This window comes from Triticum dicoccoides, chromosome 4B, assembly GCF_002162155.2.
Source record: "Triticum dicoccoides isolate Atlit2015 ecotype Zavitan chromosome 4B, WEW_v2.0, whole genome shotgun sequence".
Taxonomy (NCBI): domain Eukaryota; kingdom Viridiplantae; phylum Streptophyta; class Magnoliopsida; order Poales; family Poaceae; genus Triticum; species Triticum dicoccoides.
Window position 1 is genome coordinate 233,096,935 of NC_041387.1, and position 8,839 is coordinate 233,105,773.

Below are 8,839 nucleotides of genomic sequence, written 5' to 3' on the forward strand. Positions count from 1 at the left end.
ATCATGGTGTCATGCCAGTGACGATAGAGATCATGACAGTACTTTGGAGATGGAGATCAAAGGCGCAAGATGATCATGGCCATATCATGTCACATACTCCTATTTTGATTGCATATGATGTTTATCTGTTATACATCTTATTCTGTTTTGTTTGACGGTAGCATTATAAGATGATCTCTCACTAATTATCAAGAAGTGTTCTCCCTGAGTATGCACCGTTGCGAAAGTTCTTCATGCTGAGACACCACGTGATGATCGGGTGTGATAGGCTCTATGTTCAAATACAACGGGTGCAAAACAGTTGCACACGCGGAATACTCAGGTTAAACTTGACGAGCCTAGCATATACAGATATGGCCTCGGAACACGGAGACCGAAAGGTCGAGCGTGAATCATATAGTAGATATGATCAACATAGTGATGTTCACCATTGAAAACTACTCCATCTCACGTGATGATCGGACATGGTTTAGTTGATTTGGATCACGTGATCACTTAGATGACTAGAGAGATGTCTGTCTAAGTGGGAGTTCTTAAGTAATATGATTAACTGAACTTAAATTTATCATGAACTTAGTCCTGGTAGTATTTTGCAAATTATGTTGTAGATCAATAGCTCACGTTGTTGCTTTCATATGTTTATTTTGATATGTTCCTAGAGGAAACTGTGTTGAAAGATGTTAGTAGCGATGATGCGGATTGGATCCGTTATCTGAGGTTTATCCTCATTGCTGCACAGAAGAATTATGTCCTTAATGCACCGCTAGGTGACAGACCTATTGCAGGAGCAGACGCAGACGTTATGAACGTTTGGCTAGCTCAATATGATGACTACTTGATAGTTTAGTGCACCATGCTTAACGGCTTAGAATCGGGACTTCAAAGATGTTTTGAACGTCATGGACCATATGAGATGTTCCAGGAATTGAAGTTAATATTTCAAGCAAATACCCGAGTTGAGAGATATGAAGTCTCCAACAAGTTCTATAGCTAAAAGATGGAGGAGAATTGCTCAACTAGTAAGCATGTGCTCAAATTGTCTGGGTACTTCAATCACTTGAATCAAGTGGGAGTTAATCTTCCAGATAAGATAGTGATTGACAGAATTCTCTAGTCACCATCACTAAGTTACTAGAACTTCATGATGAACTATAGTATGCAAGGGATGACGAAAACAATTCCCGAGCTCTTCGTGATGTTGAAAAATCGACGAAGGTAGAAATCAAGAAAGAGCATCAAGTGTTGATGATTGACAAGACCACTAGTTTCAAGAAAAGGGCAAAGTGAAAGAAAGGGAAACTTCAAGTAGAATGGCAAACAAGTTGTCACTCCCGTGAAGAAGCCCAAAGCTGGACCTAAGCCTGAAACTGAGTGCTTCTACTGCAAAGGAAATGGTCACTGGAAGTGGAACTACTCCAAATATTTGGTGGATAAGAAGGATGGCAAAGTGAACAAGGGTATATTTGATATATAGGTTATTGATGTGTGCCTTACTAGTGTTTATAGTAGCCCCTGAGTATTTGATACTTGTTCGGTTACTAAGATTAGTAACTCGAAACAGGAGTTATAGAATAAACAGAGACTAGTTGAAGGGGAAGTGACGATGAGTGTTGGAAGTAGTTCCAAGATTGATATGATCATCATCGCACACTCCCTATACTTTCGGGATTAGTGTTAAACCTAAATAAATGTTATTTGGCATTTGCGTTGAGCATGAACATGATTTGATCGTGTTTGTTGCGATATGGTTATTCATTTAAAGTTAGAGAATAATTGTTATTCTGTTTACATGAATAAGACCTTCGATGGTTATACACCCAATGAAAATAGTTTGTTGGATCTCGATCATAGTGATACACATATTCATAATATTGATGCCAAAAGATGCAAAGTTAATAATGATAGTGCAACTTATTTGTGGCACTGCCGTTTGGGTCATATCAGTGTAAAGCACATGAAGAAACTCCACAAAGATGGATTTTCGGAATCACTTGGTTATGAATCATTTGATGCTTGCGAACCGTGCCTTTTGGGCAAGATGACTAAAACTCCATTCTCCGGAACAATGGAACAAGCTACTGACTTATTGGAAATAATACATACTGATGTATGCGATCCAATGAGTGTTGATGCTCGTGGCAAGTGTCGTTATTTTCTGACTTTCACCAGATGATTTGAGCAGATATGGGTATATCTACTTGATGAAACATAAGTCTGAAATAGTTGAAAGGTTCAGAGAATTTCAGAGTGAAGTGCAAAAATCATCGTAACAAGAAAATAAAGTTTCTGCGATCTGATCGCGGAGACGAATATTTGAGTTACGAGTTTGATCTTCAATTAAAAAAATGTGGAATAGTTTCACAGCTCACGCCACCTGGAACACCACAACGTTATGGTGTGTCCGAACATCGTAACCGCACTTTATTGGATATGGTGCGATCTATGATGTCTCTTACTGATTTACCATTATCGTTTTGGGGTTATGCATTAGAGACAGCTGCATTCACGTTAAAAGGGCACCATCTAAATCCGTTGAGACGACATCGTATGAACTATGGTTTAGAAGTAAACCTAAGATGTCGTTTCTAAAAGTTTGGAGTTGCGATACCTATATGAAAAAGGTTTTCAACCTGATAAGCTCGAACCCAAATCGGAGAAGTGCGTCTTCATAGAATACCCAAAGGAAACTGTTGGGTACTCCTTCTATCACAAATCCAAAGGCAAAATATTCATTGCTAAGAATGGATCCTTTCTAGAGAAGGAGTTTCTCTCGAAAGAAGTGAGTGGGAGGAAAGTAGAACTTGATGAGGTAACTGTACCTGCTCCATCATTTGAAAGTAGTTCATCATAGAAATCTGTTCCTGTGACTACTACACCAATTAGTGAGGAAGTTAATGATGATGATCATGAAACTTCAGATTAAGTTACTACAGAACCTCGTAGGTCTTACAGAGTAAGATTCGCACCAGAGTGGTATGGTAATCCTGTTCTGGAAGTTATGTTACTAGACCATGATGAACCTACGAACTATGAAGAAGCGATGGTGAGCCTAGATTCCGCAAAATGGCTTGAGGCCATGAGATCTGAGATAAGATCCATGTATGAAAACAAAGTATGGACTTTGATTGACTTGCCCAATGATCGGCGAGACATTGAGATTAAATGGATCTTCAAGAGGAAGACGGTCGCTGATAGTGTTACTATCTACAAAGCTAGAATTGTCACAAAAGGTTTTCGACAAGTTCAAGGTGTTGACTACGATGAGAGTTTTTTACTCGTATCTATGCTTAAGTCTGTCTGAATCATGTTAGCAATTGCCGCATTTTATGAAATCTGGCAAATGGATAAACAAAACTGCATTCCTTAATGGTTTTCTTAAAGAAGAGTTGTATATGATGCAACCAGAAGGTTTTGTCAATCCTAAAGGTGCTGACAAATTGTGCAAGCTCCAGCGATCCATCTATGGACTGGTGCAAGCATCTCGGAGTTAGAATATATGCTTTGATGAGTTGATCAAAGCATATGGTTTTATACAGACTTTTGAAGAAGCCTGTATTTACAAGAAAGTGAGTGGGAGCTCTGTATCATTTCTAATATTATATGTGGATGGCATATTGTTAATTGGAAATGATATGGAAATTCTGGATAGCATGAAAGGATACTTGAATAAGAGTTTTTCAAAGCAAGACCTCGGTGAAGCTGCTTACACATTGAGCATCAAGATCTATATAGATAGATCAAGACGCTTGATAAGATTTTTCAATGAGTACATACCTTGATAAATTTTTGAAATAGTTCAAAATGGAACAGTCAAAGAAGGAGTTCTTGCCTGTGTTACAAGGTGTGAAGTTGAGTAAGACCCAAGACCCGACCATTGCAGAAAATAGAAAGAGAATGAAAAGTCATTCCCTATTCCTTAGTCATAGGTTCTATAAAGTATGCTATGCTGTGAACCAGACCTATTGTATACCTTGCTCTGAGTTTGGCAAAGGAATACAATTTTGATCTAATAGTAGATCACCGGACAGTGGTCAAGAATATCCTTAGTAAGGACTGAGGAGATGTTTCTCAATTATGGAGGTGATAAAAGAGTTCGTTGTAAAAGTTACAGCGGTGCAAACTTTTACACTAATCCAGATGACTCTAAGTCTCAAACTGGATACATATTGAAAGTGGGAGCAATTAAGCTAAAGTAGCTCCATGCAGAGCATTGAAGACATAGAATGTTTGCAAAATACATACGGCTCTGAATGTGACAGACCCATTGACTAAACCTCTCTCACAAGCAAAACATGATCATACCTTAGTACTCTTTGGGTGTTAATCACATAGCGATGTGAACTAGATTATTGACTCTAGTAAACCCTTTGGGTGTTGGTCACATGACGATGTGAACTATAGGTGTTAATCACATACAGATATGAATATTGGTGTTGAATCACATGATGATGTGAACTAGATTATTGACTCTAGTGCAAGTGGGAGACTGAAGAAAATATGCCCTAGAGGCAATAATAAAGTTATTATTTATTTCCTTATATCATGATAAATGTTTATTATTCATGCTAGAATTGTATTAACCGGAAACATAATACATGTGTGAATACATAGACAAACATAGTGTCACTAGTATGCCTCTACTTGACTAGCTCGTTTATCAAAGATGGTTATGTTTCCTAGCCATGGACAAAAGAGTTGTCATTTGATTAACGGGATCACATCATTGGGAGTATGATGTGATTGACATGACCCATTATGTTAGCCTAGCACTTGATCATTTAGTATATTGCTATTGCTTTCTTCATGACTTATACATGTTCCTGTAACTATGAGATTATGCAACTCCCGTTTACCGGAGGAACACTTTGGGTACTACCAAACGTCACAACGTAACTGGGTGATTATAAAGGAGTACTACAGGTGTCTCCAAAGGTACATGTTGAGTTGGCGTATTTCGAGATTAGGTTTTGTCACTCCGATTGTCGGAGAGGTATCTCTGGGCCCTCTCGGTAATGCACATCACTATAAGCCTTGCAAACAATGTGACCAATGAGTTGGTTACGGGATGATGCATTACGTAACGTGTAAAGAGACTTGCCGATAACGAGATTGAACTAGGTATTGGATACCGACGATCAAATCTCGGGCAAGTAACATACCGATGACAAAGGGAACAACGTATGTTGTTATGCGGTTTGACCGATAAAGATCTTCGTAGAATATGTAGGAACCAATATGGGAATCCAGGTTCCGCTATTGGTTATTGACCGAGAATAGTTCTAGGTCATGTCTACATAGTTCTCGAACCCGTAGGGTCCGCACGCTTAAGGTTTCGATGACAGTTATATTATGAGTTTATGAGTTTTGATGTACCGAAGGAGTTCGGAGTCCCGGATGAGATCGGGGACATGACGAGGAGTCTCGAAGTGGTCGAGACGTAAAGATCGATATATTGGACGACTATATTCGGAGTTCGGAAAGGTTCCGAGTGATTCGTGTATTTTTTGGAGTACCGGAGAGTTACGGGAATTCGCCGGGGAGTATATGGGCCTTATTGGGCCATACGGGAATAGAGGAGAGAGGCTGAAAGGAAGGAGGTGCACAGCCCCCTTCTGGTCCGAATTGGACAAGGGTGCAGCCCCCTTTTCCTTCCTCCTCTCCCCCTCTTTCCTTCTCTCCTACTCCAACAAGGAAGGGGGGGAGTCCTACTCCCGGTGGGAGGAGGACTCCTCCTGGCGCGCCCCTCCTGGCCGGCCGCACCTCCCCCCTCCCTCCTTTATATACGGGGGCAGGGGGGCACCTCTAGGCACAACAACACAAGTTGATCTACGGATCGTTCCTTAGCCGTGTGCGATGCCCCCCTCCACCATATTCCACCTCGGTCATATCGTCGCGGAGTTTAGGCGAAGCCCTGCGCCGGTAGAGCATCATCATCGTCACCATGCCGTCGTGCTGACGGAACTCATCCCCGACTCTTTGCTGGATTGGAGCCCGGGGAACGTCATCGAGCTGAACGTGTGCTGAACACGGAGGTGCCGTACGTTCGGTGCTTGGATCGGTCGAATCGTGAAGACGTACGACTACGTCAACCGCGTTATCATAACGCTTCCGCTTACGGTCTACGAGGGTATGTGGACGGTCACTCTCCCCTCTCGTTGCTATGCCATCACCATGATCTTGCGTGTACGTAGGAATTTTTTTGAAATTACTACGTTCCCCAACATATCTCACTCATGAAAATATTCTGTTACAAGAGCAAATCATTGCTCTCCGGAGCATCACTCGTAGATTGGAGTACCTTTTGAGCCTGAAGTGTGATGCTACTTCCTCATTGCCACCATCACCATCATCTTCATCACAAAAGGAGACTTGTGTTCACGGGTATGGGCACTCCCATTGGATTTTTCCAAGCTTGGGGGAGATGCCCCAATACCGTATCACCATCACTTTTATTACCTTTACCTATCTTAGTTCGATCTTTAGCTATCTCATGATTTAGTTGAATAAAAGTTTAGTATGATCTATTTTCGAGTGCTAGTTTCATGATCTATCTATCCATGTAATTGAGTGAGAGTTATATAATAAAGTTTAGCTTGAGTTTTGCTTCTTTACCTTTTTGTTTCAATCAAAGTAAAAGGAAATAAGGAAAAAGATCATATGCTAATCTTATGGTAAGTAATGATATCACATAAGGAAAAGTACAAGTGGTAAAATTTGTTGAAAGTTGAGAAACATAGCATTGGTCAATGATGCAATTCATGAAAGAATTAATAAGGGAAGAGAAGATTCACATGCAAATACACCCCACTAAATATCTTATGCCAAAATTGTTCACGTTGGACAAGCAAGACAATGTAATGATTTATGTTTGTCCATATTCACATAGAAGTTATATTGTCATAGATCCTTCAACATGTGGTGCTTGCCCAATATCTTTGCTAGCCAAAATTCCACACAAACTAGAGATACTAATTGTGCATCCAAAAACCCTTAAACCCAAAATCTTGTTTTGAGAGTCCACCATACCTACTTATGGATTGAGAAAGATCCTTCAAGTAAGTTGTCATCGGTGCAATAAGGCAATAAAAATTGCTTATAAATGTGTTAGATCATTTAGTGTAAGAGAAATTAAGCATTGTACGAACGTGTGATGGAAAAGTAATAAAAGCAACAGACTGCATAATAATGGTTGCTATCATAAGGGGCAATATAACATGACGTTCTTTTGCATTAAGATATTGTGCATACAAACCAAAAAGTGCGTGAAAACCTATGCTTTCCTCTGCGAAGGGCCTATCTTTTACCTTTATGTATTCACTTTTCATGCAAGAGTCAAAGTATTTTCATCTATTCCTTTTTATTTTTTCTCTTTGGCAAGCAACATGTGGTGGGGAAAGATCTAGGCACATATATCCAGTTGGATATGAGTGAGCATGAGTAATTATTTTTGACATCATCTTGAGGTGAATTAGTTGGGAGGAAAAACTATAAGCCCCTATCTTTCTATGTGTCCAATTGAAATTTTTTGCTCATATATATGTTTTGAGTGTTGGCAATTATAGAATATCAAATGATGGTTGAGTATGTGGACTTGCCAAAAGGCTCTGATACGAGACCCTTCCTGAAAATATGATGAATTTTAGTTGCAAAGTTGACTGAAAAAATATAGTTTGTCGGTTTTCAATAAAGTTTATGCTTTCTACTTCAATGTTGTGATGATTTATTACTTGCTCATGAGAAGTTATATGATAAAGTTTTATAATAAAGTTGTTGTTATAATAATATGCATGATGCTACTATGTCTGTATTTTATTTTTATTGACACCTCTCTCTCTAAGCATGTGGACATGTTTTTCGATATCGGTTTTCGCTTGAGGACAAGCAAGGTCTAAGCTTGGGCGAGTTGATACGTCCATTTTGCATCATGTTTTCCTACTGCTATTTATAATGTTTTTATGCATAATAATGATTTATGGAGTAATTCTAATGCCTTTTCTCTCATAATATGCAAGGTTTACACAAAGAGGGAGAATGTCGCCAACTGGAATTCTGGACCTGGAAAAGCTACATCAGAGTTACCTATTCTACACATCTCCAAATGAGCTGAAATTTTACAAAGAATTATTTTGGAATAAATAAAAAATACAAGAGAAAAGAGTTACCAGAGGGGGGCTGCCAGGTGCCCATGAAACACCAAGGTGTGCCAGGCCCCCCAGGCGCGCCCTGGTGGACGATGGGCAGCCCAGCCCACCTTTGGTGCACATATTCTTGTATATAAGTCATTTTGACCTACAAAAATAAAATAAGAAGAGGACTTTCAGAACGGAGCACCACTGTCTAGAGGTGGAACTTGGGAAGGAGCACTTTTGCTCTCCGACGGAGCGATTCCGCCAGGGGAACTTCCCTCCTGAAGGGGGAAATCGAAGCCATCATCATCACTAATAACCCTCTCATCTTTGGGAATCCAATCTCCATAAACATAGTCAACAACACCTTCTCATATGAAACCCTAGTTCATCTCTTCTGTTCAATCTTTGTATTAGAACCTCGGATTGGTACTTGTGGGTGACTAGTAGTGTTGATTACTTCTTGTAGTTGATTACTATATGGTTTATTTGGTGGGACATTGTATGTTTAGATCCATTATGCTATTTAATACCCCTCTGATCTTTAGAATGAATATCATTTGTGAGTAGTTACTTTTGTTCTTGAGGTCACGGGAGAAGTCACGTTGCAAGTAATCATGTGAATTTGATATGTGTTCGATATTTTGATGATATGTATGTCGTGATTCCCTTAGTGGTGTCATGTGAACATCGACTACATGGAACTTCACCAT